Source organism: Mobula birostris, chromosome 10 (assembly GCF_030028105.1).
Source record: "Mobula birostris isolate sMobBir1 chromosome 10, sMobBir1.hap1, whole genome shotgun sequence".
Classification (NCBI taxonomy): domain Eukaryota; kingdom Metazoa; phylum Chordata; class Chondrichthyes; order Myliobatiformes; family Myliobatidae; genus Mobula; species Mobula birostris.
The window spans coordinates 11516399-11536874 of record NC_092379.1 but is presented as its reverse complement, the minus strand read 5'-3'; the positions used below and the strand labels follow the sequence as shown (position 1 = coordinate 11536874).

Genomic DNA, 20476 nt, shown 5'->3' with positions numbered 1-20476 from the left:
AATGTGCGGCGATGTGTAATAATTTGGCGTGGAGTACGCAGTCTTATATTTTTAACATTCGTTGCTATGATATGGAAAAGGACCGAGCCCATTGGCCAGGGCAAGGGCCACCGTAAGGCGTTGACCAATGGCGTTGCGGAAAGTGCTTGAGTGCCACGTCGGCTGACGTCAGTAATTGGCCGGGGGTCTCACTCAGGCGGGGCGGCGATGGACAGCCGGGTGAAGACCGTCAGCGGAGTCCTGGACTTGGCGTCGGCGCTGCGGGTCAGCCACCGGCAGCTGGTGGTCGTGCTCTTCTCCACCAGCTGGTGCGAGTTCTGCCAGATGATCCGGCTGTACCTCGGCGAGTTCGCCGAGCGCTACCAGGACGTCCACTTCTGCGAGGTGGACATCAACGCGGCCAGGGAGGTGGTGCAGCGCTGCCGCATCGAGTGGTTCCCCACCTTCCAGTTCTACAAGAACGGCTCCAAGGTCTTCCAGTTCAAGGGACCCAACCGGTGCCTCCTGGAAGAGATGATCCAGAAACTGCAGGGTGGGAAGTGCGGTCCCTGCCCGGATTAAGGCCAGCCAGCTACTCGTCCCTCCCAAACCTCCGGGCTTTTTTGTGCCTGCTTGTTGGCATGAGGTCTCGAATCGCGCTGTCTCAATCGAACCGGAGCCGATCCGCTCTTTTAGGCTGTAATATATTCCAATCCACTGTTTTCTTAGAACAAGTAAACGTCCCAGTCGTTCTTGTCTTGGGTGTTAGAAGGAGAATTTGCGCTTCGTTCCAATACCTCAGCAACTCCGCTCGCGTTTTTTTAAAATTTATTCTTCACGAATGCCAGTTATGCTCACAGCCCCATTACTTATGAAATCTGCAATCGCAGGCACGACCTCCAGGAGAAAATAAAACATCACTTTTCCCTTGAAGCAAAACACACACAATGTGCTGGAGGAGCTCATCAGGTCAGGCAGCATCTATGGAGATGAATAAACAGTTTTGGGCCGAGGCCCTTCTTCAGGACTGAAATGGAAGGGGGAAGACACTAGAATAAAAAGATGGAGGGGAAGGGGAAGGAGGATAGCTGGAGGGGGATAGGTGAAGCCAAGTGGGTGGGAAAAATTAAGGGCCGGAGAGGAAGGAATCTGATAGGAGAGGCAAGTGGGCCACAGGAGAAAGGGAAGGAGGAGGGAACTTAGGGGAAGTGTTTATACTTTTACTCTGTTTGCATCCTTCACAATATTATACACCTCTACAATAGTACCCCTCTATCTCCCATACACCAAAGAATGAAGACCTGTCCTGCCCAATCTTATAACTCAGGCCCCTGAGTCCTGGCAACATCTTCGTAACTCTTGGCAGAGAACTGATTTTCTCCACCTAGTCTATGATAACTAGCATATATCAGGTTTAATATCATCGGCATATGTCGTGAAATTTGTTAAAACCTCTCAGCTCACTTTTTAACCTTAAAGAGATATCTTCCCCACATGCAGTACATATATATAGAGAGAGAGAGAGAGCAAAAATATCTTTACATGTAACATTCTGTTATTCCTTATCAGCTAGAAGTTTCAAACAATATCAACAGGTGACTTCTTCAAGGAGTCCTGGATGATACTTTATCCCTGATCCAGCACCACCTAGAACAAAATCCAGGGTTATATGGCCTATTCCGTGACAAATAGCTGTATCAGTCCCTGATATTGCACTGCTTGGTTGGCATGGATGATTGGGTCTGAATGGCCTGTTTTCTGTTCTATATAACTCAGAACCTTATTGAATGATCCAATATGTCTCTTGTACTGAATTAAAACAAACAGGAAGAGTGGGACGCAAATACGAGGAAATCTGCAGATTCTGGAAATTCAAGTAACACACACAAAATGCTGGTGGAACGCAGCAGGCCAGGCAGCATCTATAGGAAGAGGTACAGTCAACATTTCGGGCTGAGACCCTTCGTCAGGATCTTACTCTGGGTCTCGGCCCGAAACGTCACCTGTACCTCTTCCTATAGATGCTGCCTGGCCTGCTGCATTCACCAGCATCTTGTGTGTGTTGCAGGAAGAGCGGGACATCAGATGTTCATAAGACATTGGAGCAGAGTTAAGCCATTCAGCCCATCGAATCTGTGCCGCCATTCCAACGTATTGATTTATTATCCCTCTGAACCCCATATTCCTGCCTTCTCCCTGTAACCTTTGACTCACTGACTAATCAAGAACCTTAGAAACTGTTTTAAATATACCAAATAACTTGGCCTCCATAGTCATCTATCTATGCCAATGAATTCCACAGATTCACCATCCTTTGGCTAAAAAAAATTCCTCCTCATCTCTGTTCTAAAGGGACGTCCTTCTGAAGCAGTGCTCTCTGGTCCTAGACTCCCCAACTCTAGGACACATCCTCTCCACATCCATTCTATCTAGGCTTTTCAATATTCGATAGGTTTCAGTGAGAACTCCCCTGCAGTGAGTACAGGCCCAGAGCCATCAATTATTGCTCTATCACTCCTGTGAACCTTCTCTGGACCCTCTCCAAAGCCAGCACATCCTTCCTTAGATAAGGGGCCCAAAACTGCTCACAAGTGCGATCTGACCAACTTCCTTTGCAATTTAGCAAGATCATCGAAGTTCAAAGTACACTTATTATTGAAGAATGTATTCTATATACAACCTTGAGATTCGTCTCCTTGCAGGCAGCCACAAAACAAAGAAACCCAATAACCTGATATTCCATAATAAGCCTAATACTCTAACTGAAGTACAACATTCCTACCCTTATTCCTTATCTCTTGTTTCCTTTTTATCTAGAAATCCACCACACCCTGTTTTGAATGCAATCCCTGTCTGAAACTCTCTTGGGTAGAGAATTCACTCTGAAATGCTCGAGTGAGGAAGGTTCTCATTTCAATCCTAAAGACTGAGCCTTTATTTTTGGACTTTGATTTCCAGTTCTTGACTCGTTCATACAAATGGTTCAATGTTTCTGTTACGTAACAGAGAATGTTTATAGTGTACAACCTGAAATTCTTACTCTTCACAGACATCCACGAAACAGGAGACAAACCCCAAAGAATGAATGACAGACAAATGTTAGAACCCCAAAACCTCCCACCCAATGCACTAGCAGCAGCAAATCATCAACCCTCCCCCCCCCAATTGTTCCGAGCCCCCCCAAACACCCACTCACTAAGCAAGCCCCCAAGGACCGTGATCTATAGTCCATCACAAATTCCAGTTCATAACCGAGCACTTGCGAAGTGCCGCAGGCTGTATCTCTTACTAACGAGGGAGAGAGAGGTATCACTCCTTCCACTGTGAGAGGGAAGGCCAACAGTTTGCCATTTTGATGTTACAGTCTGCAGCATCGCTTTTAATTTCTCCGACTCGAGAATCGGCCGCAAGTTCTCTATCACCATCGAGAGAGAGAGAGCAATTGCACGAGTACAGAGTGCCACACCCGCTGTCTCGATATCCCGCTGTCCCGCAATGCTAGAGTTGGCACTCCGGCGAGGGATCGGGCCCAGAAGGCATGCACCTTCCAGGCCACTCCTGGAGCTATTGGAACGCTAGGCTGCTCGGCAGGCTCCAAAAGCGGGAACTCCACCACCGTGAAGAACCGCTGTAGGTCACGGATTTGCAAATTCCTTTCTACTTCAGGCTCAGCAGCTAGGCAGACCCAATCTGCAAGTATAAGCCTGTGCACAATTTTCACAGGCAAGCAATGAGCACGAGCTCTGCTCCTTGACACGGGCCAATGTGGCTCAGGTCAGGAACCTTGATGTTCTTGGGATCTTGTTGTGCCTACACTGTCTGCAGTGACCAGCATTCCAAAAGAGAATACACTTCAGTTGTACCTCACCTGGCTGCAAAGCATTTTCAGAATCAGAATCAGGTTTAATATCACCGGCACATGTTGTGAAATTCATTAACTTTACGGCAGCAGCACAACGAAATGCATGACAAATTAATATTAGAGAAAAAAAAGTTAAAAACAAGCAGTGCAAAATAAAACAGAAACTAAATAAAAGTAGTGAGGTAGTGTTCATGGGTTCAATGTCCATTCAGAAATCGGATAGCAGAGGGGAAAAAGCTGTCCCTGAATCACTGAGTGTGTGCCTTCAGGCTTCTGTACCTCCTTCCCGATTGTAACAATGACAACAAGGCACCTCCTGGGTGGTGGGGGTCCTTAACGATGGACCTGAGGCACTGCTCCTTGAAGATGTCTTGGATACTACGGAGGCTGGTGCCCATGATGGAGCTGACTGAGTTTACAAGTTTCTGAAACTTATTTTGATTTGATGCAGTAGCTTCCCCCCCAACCCCCATACCAGTTGGTGATGATGCAGCCAGTCAGAATGCTCTCCACAGTACATTCGTAGAGGTTTTCCAGTGTTTTAGTTGACAAACCAGACCTCTTTTTAAGGTAAAAAACCAAGTAGTTGGAGCAGAAATACCCAACTGGGCCCCTCAAACCTGCTCTGGCATTCTCAAGATTGTGCCTAATCTACCTAACACACCATTGTTCTGCCCTGTCCCTCATCTCTTGTGGGCGGACTGCCCACAAACCCGCCAGTCTGTGACTGAGCCTCCGCTCTGTATGGTAGTTAACACCCATGATTCACCTACCAGAAAACAATGGGATCTCCCAATCTGACTTCATTTCAGTCTGAGTGGCCCCAGTCCTCGTTTTAAAATTGCAATCACTAGCTAGGAGTTCTAGATCTACGCTGTGGTGCATTGCTACCCTTTTGCAGCTACCAACGGGCAGGGGTTACAGAAACCTGAAGTCCTACACGGCCAGCTTCAAGAACAGCTGCGTCTCTCCTGAACCAGCTGAAGAAAGGGTAAGTCGAGGGAACACAAACCAGTCCTCATTGAGGGATCAGAAGTGGAGAGAGTGAGCAGTTTCCAGTTCCTGGGTGTCAAGATCTCTAAGGATCTAACCTGGTTCCAATATATTGATGTAGCCATAAAGAAGGCAAGTCAGCAGCTATATTTCATTAGCAGTTTGAAGAGATTTTGTTTGTCATCTAAGACACTCGAAAACTTCCACAAATGTACCGTGAAGAGCATTCTGACTGGCTGCAGCACTGTCTAGTGTGGGGGTGGGGGCTACTGCAGAAGATCGAAATAAGTAGCAGAAACTTGTAAAATTAGTCAGCTCCATCATGGGTAGCAGCTTCTGTAGTATCCGAGACACCTTCAAAGAGCAGTGCCTTAGGAAAGCGGCGTCCATCGTTAAGGAAACTCACCTCCCAGAACATGCCCTCTTCTCATTATTACCATCGGAAAGGAGGTACAGAAGCCTGAAGACACTCAGCGATTCAGGAACAGCTTCTTCCCCTCTGCCATCCGATTCCTGAATGGACATTGAACCCATGAACACTGCCTCACTACTTTATTTGGGTTTTTTTTGCACTGCTTATATTAACTTAACTATTTAATAGATATATACTTACTGTAATTCAGTTTTTTTCTTTATATTTATTTATCATGTATTGCACTGTACTGCTGCTGTAAAGTTAATAAACTTCGCGACATATGCCAGTGATATTAATTCTGATTCTGATCTTCATCACAGTACTGCACGAACTTGAGTACTTACAAATTTAAGAGAGATAATATATGGGGGTCACATGTGCCATTCCTCATCAGTTAGTTTGCATAAGAAAATTGATCCTGGTCTTGCAATTAAACGCCAGCATTGCTCACTGCTGTCGGGATGAGAGAAGGAGGTGAGTGATATGCCCAAGCCAGGTTGTAAAGTTTTCCCACATAACCACATTAATTACTTGTGGATCCCTGTCCTGTGGGTGGGCGCGGCTTATTCTGGTTGTTTAAAGTCGCTTCCATCGTGATTGCAACACACATCAAAGTTGCTGGTGAACGCAGCAGACCAGGCAGCATCTCTAGGAAGAGGTACAGTCGACGTTTCAGGCCGAGACCCTTCGTCAGGACTAACTGAAGGAAGAGTGAGTAAGGGATTTGAAAGTGGGAGGGGGAGGGGGAGATCCAAAATGATAGGAGAAGACAGGAGGGGGAGGGATAGAGCCAAGAGCTGGACAGGTGATAGGCAAAAGGGGATACGAGAGGATCATGGGACAGGAGGTCCGGGAAGAAAGACAGCGGGGGGGACCCAGGGGATGGGCAAGAGGTATATACAGAGGGACAGAGGGAGAAAAAGGAGAGTGAGAGAAAGAATGTGTGCATAAAAATAAGTAACAGATGGGGTACGAGGGGGAGGTGGGGCCTAGCGGAAGTTAGAGAAGTCGATGTTCATGCCATCAGGTTGGAGGCTACCCATCGCGATTGGTTCGTTTGGAAACTGCAGCAGCTTTTCCTATTGGTCCCAGTTTTCTTATTGTAATTTATTTTTTTTTAAATTATGTATTGCCCTGTACTGCTACCACAAAACAACAAATTTCACAAAATTCCTCCCCTTTCCTTTCTTCCATAGTCTTCTACCCTCTCCTATCAGATTTCCCCTTTCTCCAGCCCTTTATCTCTTTCACCAATCAACTTCCCACCTCTTTATGTCACCCCCTCCAGGATTTACCTATCAACTACCACCTTGTACTTCCTCCTCCCCTCCCTCCAACTTCTTACTCTGACTCCTCATCTTTCCTTTCCAGTCCCGGTGAAGGGTCTTGGTCCAAAACATCACCTGCTTACTCTTTTCCATTGAGGCTGCCTGCTGAGTCCCTCCAGCATTTTGTGCCTGTTGTCGAAATTAAACCTGAGTCTGATTTTGAGTTTGCAAGAGAGCGCAAAATGATATTAACAGGAACGGCTTTGCCTTGTATTAAGATTTTTATTCGGGTATCACCGAAAATGTTAGACAATTTCCTGGCAAAAATAGAGCAGGAAGTGCTGAAAGTACTGGGCAGATCAGACAGCGTCTCTGAAAGGAGAAACAGTTCTGTGGCCCTTGCTGAGTAATAGCACGGTCAGCATTTCAGTCCCTTTATCTCTCCTGCGTGGATGTACTTGTGATTACAAACTACTTATTTGTGAATATGCTCTGCTTTTGTTCGATAAGTGCCCTTTGGACAGTGCTGTCCAAACACTGTCTTTATCTCCCTAGGACTGGGATTACATGAGCAGCTTCAGGATAAACAATGTCAAAACTCAGATACTGTGAATAGTTTTGAGAACCAAGGACAAAAAATATGCCGAGCTAATTAGACCACAGTATGTCAAATTCATTCTTTGGCATTGCTGGTTAACACTTCCCTCTTTGCCCTCAAGAAGAGGGGGATAAGAGATCCCAAACTTTTCGTTGCTATGGACCAGTACCATTTAGCAAGAGGTCTGTGGACTCCAGGTTGGGAACCCCTGTTTTAGAACCACAACTCAATGATCATCATCATTATGTGCCATGGGTTATCATGGTCTTCCACCTGTTCATGACCATGATTGCTCTTGGAACATTTTTTTCTATAGAACTGGTTTGCTATTGCCTTCTTCTGGGCAGTGTCTCTACAAGACATGTTCAATACTCTTCAGAAACTGTCCGCCTGACATCAGTGGTCGCATAACCAGGGCTTGTGATCTGCACCGGCTGCTTGTACCAGCATCCGCTACCTGTTCCCATGGGTTCACGAGACCCTGATCGGGTGGGGGGCGGTAAGCAGGTGCTAGACTTTGCCCAAGGGTGACCTGCAGGCTAGCAGAGGAAAGGGGTGCCTTATACCCCCTTTGCTAAAGACATATCTCCACTCCGACTCCCAAGGATATCATCATCATCAGGTGCCATGCCCAGTTTGAGCTTTGACCGCCAATAGACAATAGGTGCAGGAATAGGCCATTTGGCCCTTTGAGCCAGCTCTGCATTCACTGTGATTATGGCTGATCATCCACTATCAGTATCCAGTTCCTGCCTTATTCCCATAACCTTTGATTCCGCTATCTTTAAGAGCTCTATCCATCTCTTTCTTGAAAGCATCCAGAGACTTGGCCTCCACAGCCTTCTGGGGCAGAGCATTCCATATATCCACCACTCTCTGGGTGAAAAAGTTTTTCCTCAACTCCGTTCTAAATGGCCTACCCCTAATTCTTAAACTGTGGCCTCTGGTTCTGGACTCACGCATCAGCGGGAGCATGCTTCCTGCCTCCAGCGTGTCCAATCCCTTAATAATCTTATATGTTTCAATAAGATCCCCTCTCAGCCTTCTAAATTCCAGAGTATACTGCCATGGCCCACACACTCCTGTTTCAGGTCAAGTGGATCAATTCATTGGTATTCATTTCCAGTTCTCTGGCTGCTGTCTCCATCATCATTTGTCTTTGCCTTCCTCTTGCTTTCTTCCCTTCAATCTTTCCCATAATTACCATGCATTCTAACTCCTCTTTCCTAATCACATGTCACATGCTCTTTTTGTGTTTGCTCTGTTCATGACTTCCTCATTAGATATTCATTTCATCCATGATATTCTTTGCATCCTCCTCAAAAACCACATCTCTGCTGCTACAATTTGTTTCCTTATGTTGTTAGATATTGTCCAACATTCTGAGCCATATAACATGACTGGATAAGCATAACATTTCAGTACTGTGAGGCGGGTTGTCATGCCTAGTTTAGTATTGGTCAGTATACTCTTCATTCTCGTAAAGGTGTCTTTTGCCATCCCTATTCTTCTTTTGATGTCCATGTTGCACCTGCCATCTGATGTCACCCAGCTTCCTAAGTAGCAAAAGTTCTATACTTGTTTTATGTCTTCCCCGTTTATTCTCAGCCTGCAGATAGGATTCTCCTTCGTTTTGGATATCACCATACATTCTGTCTTTTTGCAATTGATAGATGACCCATTTTTGCACTTCCTTCAACAATTGTATCAATTAAGTTTTGTAGTTCTTCCTCCGTACTTGCAATTAACACAGTGTCATCCGCATATCTAAAATTATTGATGTTTTCACCACTAACTTTGATTCCCAAGATGTCTTTTATTTGTTGTAATATTGTTTCACTGTACACATTAAATAAATCAGGGGAGAAAACACACCCTTGTCTAACGCCTCTCTTGATTTTTGTAAACTGACTCACTTCTCCATCTATTCTTACAGCGGCAGTTTGTTCCCAGTACAGATTTCTGATTAGGTGGAGGTCTTTCGAATCTAGATCTAGAGTTTTCTGTAATATTTCAAATAACTTATTGTGCTTCACTTTATCAAATGCTTTTGTGTAGTCGATGAAACAAACAAATGTTTTTGCACTTGAATAGCTCGTCCTGATAGTATCCTTAACATCAATATTGCGTTTCTTGTACCTTGGTCTTTCACAAAACCACATTGTTCTTTACCTATTTCAGCCTGTATCCTACTTTTAGCTCTTGTCATCAAAATTCTGAGAAGTATCTTGGTGATCTGAATCATTAAACTTACGGTCCTATGTAATTCACATTCTATTGCTCCAGGTTTCTTAGGAAGAGTGATAAATACTGATTTTTTTTCATCTCTTCTGGTATTATTTCAGTCTCATAAATGTCATTGATTAAATCAGTAAGTTTTTCAATTCCATAATCTTCAAGGGCAATAATTTGTTCTATTACTAATTCATCAGGACCTGCTGCCTTTCCTTTCTTCATCTTATTTATTGCATTACAAACTTCAGATTTTAAAATACTTGGACCTTCAATGTTTTTCTTAATTTCTGGTTTTTTGCCTCGATCGTCTTCAAACAACTCCTGGATATACTCAGTCCATCTGTTCATAATCTCATCTTTTTTCCATGATAATGGTACCGTCCTTTGCTTTCAAACATCCACCTGAAGAACAGAGGAGCCTTTTACCAGTGATATTCTTGATTTGTTGATGTAATCTTTTTGGATCAGTAATAGGGATTCTTTCTGGTTTGCTCACATTCCTGGTTTAACCATTCTGCTGTGGCTTTTTGACATAAGCTTTTAACTTTTTAATCTAAGGATTTATATTCTATAGGATTTGCTTTCTCCCATCTAGATTTCAAAGCCTAGAAATAGAATCTGTTGAAAATGGTAGCAATCATGTAGAAATGAAATTTAACTCTCTAAAGGATGCCTTGGTAGAATCAGCAAAGTCAGTGATTCCTAAAAAAGAAAAAAGCACAAAGAATAAATGGATCAAAAATCTAATGGAAGAAAGGAGACCCAAGGATATAGCTGTATAAAACTTTGGTTAAGTCACAATTGGACTTTTATATGGAGTTCTAGTCAGCTCATTACAGGAAAGATGGGAAGACTTTGGAAAGGATTCCAAGGAGGTTTACCAGAATGCTACCTGGATTCAAGGATGTTCAATGTAAGGAGAGCTTGGACAAAATTGGATTGTTTTCTCTGGAGATGGAAGTTGGTGGGAGACCTGATTAAACTTTATAAAATTACAAGAGGCATACATGGTAGAGAGAAATCTTTATCTTAAGGTAGAAATGTCAAATGCAGTTTTAAGGTGCGAAGGGGCAAGTTTAAAGTGGATGTGGGGAACATTTCACGCACATCTGCTCTCACTCCATCCTCCCGCCACCCCACTAGGAATAGGGTTCCCCTTGTCCTCACCTACCACCCCCACCAGCCTCCGGGTCCAACAAATAATTCTCTGTAACTTCCGCCATCTCCAACGGGATCCCACCACTAAGCACATCTTCCCCCCCCCCCTTCTGCTTTCCGCAGGGATCACTCCCTACGTGACTCCCTTGTCCATTCGTTCCCCCCCCCCCATCCCTCCCCACTGATCTCCCTCCCGGCACTTATCCTTGTAAGTGGAACAAGTGCTACACATGCCCTTACACTTCCTCCCTTACCACCATTCAGGGCCCTAGACAGTCCTTCCAGGTGAGGCAACACTTCACCTGTGAGTCGGCTGGGGTGATGTACTGCGTCCGGTGCTCCCGATGCGGCCCTCTATATATTGGCGAGACCCGACGCAGACTGGGAGATCGTTTTGCTGAACACTTAGGCTCTGTCCGCCAGAGAAAGCAGGATCTCCCAGTGGCCACACATTTTAATTCCACTTCCTATTCCCATTCTGATATGTCTATCCACGGCCTCCTCTACTGTAAAGATGAAGCCACACTCAGGTTGGAGGAACAACACCTTATATTCCGTCTGGGTAGCCTCCAACCTGATGGCATGAATATTGACTTCTCAAACTTCCACTGATGCCCCACCTCCCCCTTGTACCCCATCCGTTATTTATTTATATACACACGTTCTTTATCTCTCTCTCTCCTTTTTCTCCCTTTGTCCCTCTGACTATACCCCTTGCCCATCCTCTGGGCTTTTTCCCCCCCTCCCCCTTTTCTTTCTCCCTAGGCCTCCTGTCCCATGATCCTCTCATATCCCTTTTGCCAATCACCTGTCCAGCTCTTGGCTCCATCCCTCCCCCTCCTGTCTTCTGCTATCATTTTGGATCTCCCCCTCCCCCTCCTACTTTCAAATCTCTTACTAACTCTTCCTTCAGTTAGTCCTGACGAAGGTTCTTGGCCCGAAACGTCAACTGTACCTCTTCCTAGAGATGCTGCCTGACCTGCTGTGTTCACCAGCAACTTTTATGTGTGTTGCTTGAAATTCCACCATCTGCAGATTTCCTCGTGCTTGTGGGGAACATTTTTGTTCTTACACTGCCAATCGTGCTTGTAGATACGATAGTGGCAGTCTAGATGTTTTCAAAGTTCAAAGCAAATTTTATTATCAATGTACGTATATGTCACTATATAAAATCCTGAGGTTAATTTATTTGTGGGCATACTCAGCAAATCCACAGAATAATAACTATAACAGGATCAATGAAAGATCAACCAGGATGCAGAAGACAACAAGCTGTGCAAATGTAGATATAAATAAATAGCAATAAATAACAAGAACATGAGATAAAAAATCCTCGAAAGTGAGATAATTGGTTGTGGGAACATTTAAGTGATGGACAAGTGAAGTTGAGTGCAGTTATCCCCTTTTGTTCAAGAGCCTGATGATTGAGGGGTAGTGACTGTTCTTGAACATGTGCTGCGAGTCCTGAGGCTCTTATACTTATACTTTATACTTTATTGTCGCCAAACAATTGGTACTAGAACGTACAATCATCACAGCGATATTTGATTCTGTGCTTCACACTCCCTGGATTACAAATATTAAATATTAAAAATAGTTAAAATCAGTAAATATTAAAAATTTAAATTATAAATCATAAATAGAAAATGGGAAGTAAGGTAGTGCAAAAAAAACTGAGAGGCAGGTCCGGATATTTGGAGGGTACGGCCCAGATCCGGGTCAGGATCCGTTCAGCAGTCTTATCACAGTTGGAAAGAAGCTGATCCCAAATCTGGCCGTATGAGTCTTCAAGCTCCTGACCCTTCTCCCGGAGGGAAGAGGGACGAAAAGTGTGTTGGCCGGGTGGGTCGTGTCCTTGATTATCCTGGCAGCACTGCTCCGACAGCATGCGGTGTAAAGTGAGTCCACGGACCGAAGATTGGTTTGTGTGATGTGCTGAAAAATCTTGTACCTTCTACCTGATGACAGCAGCGAGAAAAGAGCATGGCCAGGGTGGTGAGGATCTCTGACGATGGATGCTGCTTTCCTATACCAGCATTTCATGTAGATATGCTCAATGGTTGGGAGAGCTTTACCCGTGATGGACTGGGTTGAATCCACTACCTTTTGTAGGATTTTCCATTCCAATGTTTCCATACCAGTCTGTGACGCAGCCAGTCAATTTGCTCTCCACTACGCATCTCCAGAAGTTCAACAAAGTTTCAGGTGTCACGCTGAATCTTCGCAAACTCCCGAGGAAGCAGAGGAGCTGCCGTGCTTTCTGTGCAACTGCACTGACGTGCTGGGCTCTAGTGCGAGGTACAATCCGCCGTTCAGACAATATAAATGCCGGCCCAGATCAGAGGTGAGAGCCAGTTCCACTGACTCTCCACGCAGTTCACTCCTCTCTCCAGGGCGCCGGAGCCTCTCGCCATTTGGTTGTTTGGTCAGTTTAAAAGCCGGCCCAGATGGACTGAAAAGACGGGGTGTCGGGATTCGAGGCGAGGGCTGATTTCGCCCAGTCTCTGTGAAGGTCACTCCTCTCCCCTTGGCGCTGAGGCTAAGAGGACGGCCCTGGCTATTGTGCTCCGTGTCCACTAATATGATGAAGTGAGAAGTGAGGCCTTGGGCCTACTCCGAGCTGCTCTGGGGTTCAAATCTGAGGACTCAGTATGGTTCGAAATGTTGCTGTTCGCTTCATCTGGTTGCATGATTTGCTTTTTTTTTCTCCCTCTTGCGCATCGTTTGTCAGCCTTTTATTTTTATTCTTTAATTGGGTTCTTTTGGGTTTCTTGCTCTGTGGCTACCTGTGAGCAAACGGATCTCAGGGTTGTATAATTTATAGATTCTTCGATAATAAATGTACTTAGGTCCTCTGAAATAGTAACACGCAAGAATTTAAACTTGCTAGCCCTCTCCACCTCTGATCTCTGATGATAGACCACTGGTTTCCTTCTATAATCAGACTGTTGAGTGAGAGGTTATTGTTACTTTTATGAATATGCAGAAGATGGAGGGATCTGGATTATTAATGAATTGAACAGCAGAGGGAGACATTTCGCTTCTCAAGTCTGTAACATATTTCAAAGAGCCATGAACCATCCTTTCCTCTAGTTATTTGTTTCCACTTCCAGCAGTTAGTTTATCAAGCTGTCTAATTCTAATCATTCACCACATCCTAAATGTTTTTCTGCATGTTGCTCCCAGACATTAGACCAGCAATTCTACTACCTCAGGAGTCTGTGGAGATTCAACATGTCATCAAAAATCTTGGCGAACTTCTATAGACGAGTGCTGACTGGCTGTATCACAGCCTGGTATGGGAACACCAATGCCTTTGAGCGGAAAGTCCTACAAAAGGTAGTGGATTTGGCCCGGTACATCACGTGAAACGTTGCAGTAGAAAAGCAGCGTCCATCACCGGAGATCCTCACCATCCAGGCCATGCTCTTTTCTCACTGCTGCCATCAGGTAGAAGGTACAAGAGCTTCAGGACTCACACCAACAGGTTCAGGAACAGTTAATACCCCTCAACCATCAGGCTCTTGAACAAAAGGGGATAACTATATTCATTCTATTTCTGGTGTTCCCACAACCAATGGTCTCACTTTAAGAACTCTTTATCATGTTATTTCATGGTCTCGTTACTTATTGCTCATTATTTATATTTGCATTTGCACAGTTTGTTGTTCGCTGATCCTGCTTACAGTTACTGTTCTATAGATTTTGTTGTACAATTGATCCTGTTTACAGTTACTGTTCTATAGATTTTGTGTTCATTGATCCTGTTTACAGTTACTGTTCTATATTGTTGTCCAGTGATCCTGTTTACAGATACTGTTCTATAGATTTTGTTGTCCAGTGATCCTGTTTACAGTTACTGTTCTATAGACTTTGTTGTTCATTGATCCTGTTTACAGTTACTATTCTATAGATTTTGTTGTTCATTGATCCTGTTTACAGTTACTGTTCTATAGATTTGCTAAGTATGCCTGTAGGAAAAAGAATCTCCAGATTGTACTCTGATAATGAATTTTACTTTGAACTTTGAGCCCAGAATCAATGAGTGGAGGAACAGAGTTAACATTCCAGGACTGGGAACTTTACTGGAACATTGCAGGGGAAGTGTGAGGAAGGTCCTCCCCCCATTACTTCTACAATTTATTTCTCCTCCTTTTCTGAGTCCTTTGCAATGTGGCTTCCACCAGGAATATCAACTGTTTCTCTTTGCAGATGTGCTGTCCATTCGGCTACATGTTTTCCAACATATTGCTTTTATTATGCTTAGATTAAGACACTGCAGAATTAGGCCATATGGCCCATCATGTCTGCTCCACCATTCCATCATGGCTAATTTATTATTCCTCTCAACCCTATTCTCCTGTCTTCTCTGTAACCTTTGACACCCTTACTAATCAGGAACCTATCAACCTCCACTTTGAATAGACATAGTCTCCACAGTCGTCTGTTTCATACACCTTTGGCAAAAGCTACTTTGATTCTACTTCATAATCCCATAACCTCTACCACCGATAAAGTCTTGAGATGGGTTGGAGGCACACGGGTATACCATCAGTTCTAATTCACAAAACTAGCAGGTATGCAGCCAGTCTTCCCTCTGAAATCTTAGATCAATGAGTGCTTCCTGGGTTTGCAATCGAACCCAGTCTGCAGCTCCAAGAACACCATTGTTCAGAGCTGCATTTTAAACTCAATCTACAATCCACATTCCGATCTAAAGACTGGTTGCTGTTGAAATTAGTACTTGTCCTACACCCTAACTCCAGAATATGCCCTAATATGGACCAACCATGGCTCTGAGCAGGACATGTTCACACAGCCTGAAACTGCACAGCTTTTTAAATGTTTATTTTTGTAATCTGCATACTATGAATATTTAGAATGAAAACTGGAAAATCACATACTATTGATTTTATTTATTAAAGGGTATAATGAAATACAGTACAACAGAGAAAATCTTTCACGTTTCATAAACATTTCTCGTCTGTCTTTATTACAACTCCATTGTCTATAAACACTGTCCAGATTAATTTCGCATCCAAACAAAAGGTACATCTTAAACTGGAATCTCTGGAGCTGAAGGCCTCGAAATCCTCGGCTTTGCGTGTTTCAGCGGCCGGGGAGAGGTCGAAGGCACTCGGCAGAGGATGGCGCTCAGGAGGCTGTATCGGAGAGGCAGCTCGGAAGCTCGAAGTTTTTGGACAGATGGACTCTGTGTCGGCTGTGGTCGGCTGCTTTCAAGGTATCGGCAAGTTGACGGTGCCTGGAGGTTTATGACAGGGAGTTTCTCCCTTTTGCCGCTTGCTATCGGGGACTCGGGAGTTGATCGACTCGGGACTTTGAGACTATTTTTTTTACTGTGCCTATGGTCTGTTCCTTATCAAGTTATGGTATTGCTTTGCACTGCTGTAACTATATGTTATAATTATGTGATTCTGTCAGTGTTAGTCTTTGGTTTGTCCTGTTTTCTGTGATATCACTCTGGAGAAACATTGTATCATTTCTTAATGCATGTATCCATTTCTAAATGACAATAAAAGAGGACTGAGTGTTCTCATAATCTAAAAAAAACCTCATTAGATCATCCACATGATACACTTCTACTCTGTTTCTGGATTTACACTTGTTTGAATCCATAAGACTGAATCCATGTTCGCAGTCAGCTCTATAAGTTTGAAAAGTTCCAATGATGTCAACAAGGATTGACAGTTCTTCAAATTCTTTGTTCTAAGTGCATAGTTCAACATATCAGTGAATGCCTTAACTTTCTCAGAAATTACCATGATACTTTTGATGCAACACTTTCATTGTAGTTCCTAATAGTAGCAGAGTATTTTTTTTTTAATTTAGTCGTACTACATTCTCTTTTCCAAATTCAAGATTGCTTGTGTTTCCTATAGCAACATCGTCAAAAGCTTGTCATCCTCTTAATTTATTGTCAGGGAATCTATTATCGAAGTGATCACACGAAAACTGGAAGAACTGAATAATAGGCGCAGTATCAAAGTCAGAATTTATAAAAGAAAATTCCAGCTGCGTGGCAACAAAGGCTACGTGCGTGGGAGCATTTCAGTCACTGTGTGGATACGCACCAGCACAGCTTAGAGGGAACAGTGTTTGGAGCACACTGTCATAGGTAGGAGTTATCCTTCACTATAGAACCTCCCAAATGGACCACGGTCAACTTAAATTATTTCAAATGCAAGCTGACGATGCAGGAAGTCATGCAGGAGGCAGACTCCATATGGACTGCACTAGGCTCCAAGCCAGGCTGGAACGCAAAGGAATGAGACTCCCTCTACCCAGCATTTTGTCAGCAAGTGTACAGTCACTGCAGAATAAGATTAACTACCCAAGGGCATGATTGCTGTATCAGAGGGAAATGAGGAATTGCTGTGCTCTGTTTCACAGAGACATGGCTCACTCCAAACAGAGCGCATGCATTAGTAAGACTCGAAGGCTTCTCGATACACAGAAAAGACTGAAATGCTGATTCGGAGACGGCAAAAGTTGATGGCCTGTGCTTCATTATAAACTCTTTGTGATGCTCAAGTGCGGTGTTTTGTCGTACTGTTGTTCCTCCAGCCTGGAACATTTAATGAAACAGTGCTGACCATTCTATTTACCAAGAGAATTCTCCTAACCACAGTTTACATACCGCCAAATGCCGACGTAATCACATACTCGAGATATTGAACGCTGCCATCATCAAACAAGAAACAGCGTACCCTGATGCATTTCAAATCATACTCAGGCTTGTTTAAAGAAAGCTCTGCCGAATTATCATCAGCGTGTAACCTGCAGCACCAGGGGTCCCAGCACACTACCCCACGATTAGCAATGCCTACCATTCCATACTTAGACCACATTTTTGGGAAATCTGATCACCTGGCTCTCCTTCTCTTACCTGCAAACAGGCAGAGGCTAAAGAGCAAGTTTCCAGAGATAAGGACAACAAAGAGGTGGACGCTGGAGGCAGAGAAGTGGCTACGGATTACTTCAAGTTGGCAGAATGAGCAATGTTCAAGAGTAAAAGAGAGGCAAGAGTAGATATTGGACAGCTGGAAAATGATGCTGGAGGGATAGTGATGGGGGACAAGGAAACGGTGGATGAACTGAATAAGTATTTTGCATTAGCCTTCACTGTGGAGACAGTAGAAGCATGCTGGAAGTTCGAGTGTCAAAGGGCAGAAGTGTGTGAAGTTGTTATTACTAGGGAAAAGGTGCTTGGGAAAGTGGAAGGCCTGAATGAGATGAACTAAACCCAGGGCTCCGAAAGAGGTGGCTGAGGATATTGTGGAGGAACAGGTAATAATCTTTCAAGGATGAATAGATTCTGGAATGGTTCCAAAAGACTGGAAAATTGCAAACGTCACTCCACTCTTCTAGAAGGGAGAGAAGCAGAAGAAAGGAAATTATAGACCAGTTAATCTGACCTCAGTGGTTGGGAAGATGTTGGAGTCGATTGTTAAGGATGTTGTTTCAGGGTATTTGGAGGCACATGATGAAATAAGCCATAGTCAGCATGGTTTCCATAAGGAAAAATCTTGCCTGATAAATCTGAGAGAATTCTTTCAAGAAATATCAAACAAGGCAAAAGAGAATCAGTGGATGTTGTGTACATGGATTTTCAGAAGGCCTCTGACAACGTACTGCACGTGAGACTGCTTAACAAGATAAGAGCCCATGGCATTATAAGGGAAGATACTAGCATGGATAAAGCATTGGCTGATGAGGCAAACAGTGGGAATGAATAGAGGCTTTTCTGATTGTCCTCTGGTGACTAGTGGTGTTCCTCAGGAGTCAATGATGGGACTGCTTTTTACATTGTATGTCAATAATTTGTATGATGGAATTGATGGCTTTGTGATCAAGTTTGCAGATGATATAAAGACAGGTGGAGGGGCAGGTAGTGTTGAGGAATCAGGGAGGCTGCAGAAAGACTTGGATTAGGAGAAAGGGCAAAGAAGTGGCAAATGGAATCCAGAGCCGGAAAGTATACGGTCCTGCACGTTGGAAGAAGGAATAAAAGCAGAGACTATTTTGTAACTGGGGAGAAAATTCAAATATCTGAGTTGCAAAGGGACTTGGGAGTCCTCGAGTAGGATTCTCTAAGGGTTAATTTGCAGGTTGATTCAGTGGTGAGGAAGGCAAATGCAATGTTAGCATTCCTTTCAAGAGGACTAAAATACAAAAAGCAAGGATTTAACGCCGAGGCTTTATAAGGAACTGGCAAGGCTTCACTTGGAGTATTGTGAGCAGTTATGGGCAGCTTACTTAAGAAAGGATGTGCTGACATTGGACAGGGTTCAGAGAAACTTCACAAGAATGATTCTGGGAATGAAAGGCTTATTGTACAAGGAACAATTGATGGCTCTGGCCCTTTACTTGCTGGAATTTAGAAGAATGAGGGGAGATTTCTTTGAAACCTATCGGATGTTCCAAGGCCTAAACAGAGTGGATGTGGAGAGGATGTTTCTCTGTTGGGTGAATCACAGACCAGAGAGCACAGCTTCAGAATAGAGGGGCGTCCATTTACAATGGAGATGAGGAGGAATCTCTTTATCCAGAGTAGGAGTGAGTTGGAGAGGCCTCTGATGATGCTTAGGTCAACCTTGTGAAAGTGTTCAGCAGAACGGTCACCGTCTCTGCATTTGTTTTCTGGAGCATAAAGCAGACCCTACAGTGAGCATTGCAGACCCTCTTCTCACTGTTACCATCAGGTAGGAGGTACAGAAGCCTGAAGGCACACACTCAGCAATTCAGGAACAGCTTCTTCCCCTCTGTCATAGATTCCCAAATGGACATTGAACCCACTTTAAAAAAAAATTATTTCTGCTTTGCACTATTTTTAATTTAACTATTTAATATACATAGAAATATATACACTTGCAATAATTGATTTACATATTTATTTCTCTCTCTGTTATAGTGCATTGTGCAGCTGCCGCTAAGTTAACAAGTTTCACGACAATATGCAGGTGATATTAAACCTGATTCTGATTCTGAGTGTGGAGATTGGTAGGGTGGAAGTTGAGGTCAAGGGAACTCTAACCTTTCTCTAGGATTGGAAGAGGTGGAGTTCAAAGTTCAAAGTACATTTATCATCAAAGTACTTATACTATATACAGGCCTTGAGATTCGGCTCTTTACGAGCAGCCACAAAACAAAGAAACCCAATAGAACCCATTCAAAAATAGGAGACCGTCAAACACCCAACGTGTAGGGAAATAAAGCAAATCGCACAAAGGATAAAAGTAAGCAAATAAGAAATCGCTTGTGTTATATGGGCACATGTATAGAAAATGGAGCTGATGCGGATGAAAATCATGGATGCAAGAGATTCTGCAGGCACTGGAAACTTTGAGTGACACACAAAATGCTGGAGGAACTCAGCAAGTCAGGCAGCACCTATGAAGAGGAATAGAGTGATTTGACTTGGGCTGAAACCTTTCACCTGTAGTGGAAAGGAGGGGAGAATAAGGTGGTGGGGGAGGGGAAGATGTACAAGGTGACAGGTGAAACCAGGTGAGGAGGGAGGGTGGTTGGTGAGTTGGTGTGGGAGTGGGAGGATGAAGTGATAGGTGGAAGAGGGAAAGGTCTGAAGAAAGAGGAATCTGATAGGAGAGGACAGTGGACCATGGGAGAAAGGGAGGGGCACCAGAGGAAGGTGATGGGCAGGTGAGGAGAAGAGAACAGGTCAGAGGGGAGCCAGAATCAGGAATGGAAAAGTATCAAAGTGAGATGGGGAAAAGTTACTCAGAGAAATCGATGTTCATGCCATCAGGTTGGAGTTTACTGCACCTCCTCCTCACTATCCTATTCTGGTTTCTTCCCTCTTCCTTTCCAAAGTTCAAAAGTTCAAAGTACAAAGTACATTTATTATGACAGTATGTAGACTGTATGCAACTTTGAGATTCATCTCCTTACAGGCAGCCACAAAACAAAGAAACCCAACAGAACCTATT

The 20476-nt window shown here is 43.9% G+C and overlaps 1 pseudogene; it reads left to right on the top strand.

Moving 5' to 3' along the window:
- Window positions 1-185: 185 nt before the first annotated feature.
- On the top strand, window positions 186-735 carry LOC140204439 (thioredoxin pseudogene; annotated as a pseudogene).
- The last annotated feature ends 19741 nt before the right edge of the window (window positions 736-20476 follow it).